The sequence below is a fragment of the Nycticebus coucang genome, chromosome 15 (genome assembly GCF_027406575.1).
Source record: "Nycticebus coucang isolate mNycCou1 chromosome 15, mNycCou1.pri, whole genome shotgun sequence".
NCBI lineage: Eukaryota > Metazoa > Chordata > Mammalia > Primates > Lorisidae > Nycticebus > Nycticebus coucang.
The window spans coordinates 56,816,575-56,817,728 of record NC_069794.1 but is presented as its reverse complement, the minus strand read 5'-3'; the positions used below and the strand labels follow the sequence as shown (position 1 = coordinate 56,817,728).

The following is a 1,154-nucleotide window of genomic DNA, read 5'->3' as shown; positions in this document are numbered from 1 at the left end:
TCAATCAGAAATGATAAAGGAGAAATAACAACAGACACCTCAGAAATTAAAAAAAAAAACTCAATGATTACTACAAAAAACTGTATTCTCAGAATATGAAAATCTGGTGAAAATGAACCAATACCTGGAAGCAAGCCACTTTCTTAGACTCAGCAAGAAAGAATTAGAAATTTTGAATAGATCTATATCAAGAACTGAAATAGTATCAAGTATGCAGAATCTCCCCAAAAAAGAAAAGTCCAGGACCAGATGCCTTCACATCAGAATTCTACAAAGCCTTTGAGGAGGAATTAGTACCTATATTACATAACCTTCTCTAAAGCATAGAAAAAGAAGGAATACTTTCCAACACATTCTATGAAGCAAATATCACACTGATCTCCAAACTAAGAAAGGACCCAACAAAGAAGGAAAACTATATCGTTAATGAATGTCAATGTAAAAATATTCAATAAGATGCTAGCAAACAGAATTCTACAACACATGAAAAAAATTATACACCATGATCAAGTTGGCTTTATCCCAGGGTTACAAGGTTGGTTAAACATATGTAAATATATAAATATAATACATCACATAAATACAATAAAAAACAAAGACCATCTGTTTATCTCAATTGATATAGAAAAGATTTTGATAATATCCAGCATCCTTTAATGACAGAACACTTAAGAAAATAGGCTTACATGGGTCATTTAAACTGATAGAGGCCATCTACAGCAAACCCACAGCCAATAACATTGAATGGATGAAAATTGAAAACATTTCCACTCAGATTTGGAACTAGGCAAGGATGCCAATTGTCCCCACTGCTATTCAACATAATAATGGAAGTCTTAGCCATTGCAATCAGGCAAGAGAAAGCAATCAAGTGTATCCACATGGGGTCAGAGGAGATCTAACTCTCATTCTTCATGGATGATATGATCCTAAATGTGCAAAATCACCAGGACTCAACTACAAAACTCTTTTTTTTTTTTTTTTTTTTTACAGAGGAAAGTGCAAACACAGTCCCACACTACCTCAAATTATGCAGTCGAGTTTTCCACATTTGGGGAAATCACAGGGGTCAGCACAACTGGAGTGCAATGGGTGAGCCTCACCCTGGGAAAACCACCTTCATGATCATGGTATCTCCCCCACCAGGTAAGTAT

The 1,154-nt window shown here is 35.1% G+C and overlaps 1 non-coding gene across 1 annotated transcript; it reads right to left on the bottom strand.

The window, feature by feature from the left end:
- Positions 1-990: 990 nt before the first annotated feature.
- LOC128567141 (U1 spliceosomal RNA) lies at positions 991-1,154 on the bottom strand. Its single transcript, XR_008374794.1, has one exon. It is a non-coding gene; the product is annotated as a U1 spliceosomal RNA (small nuclear RNA).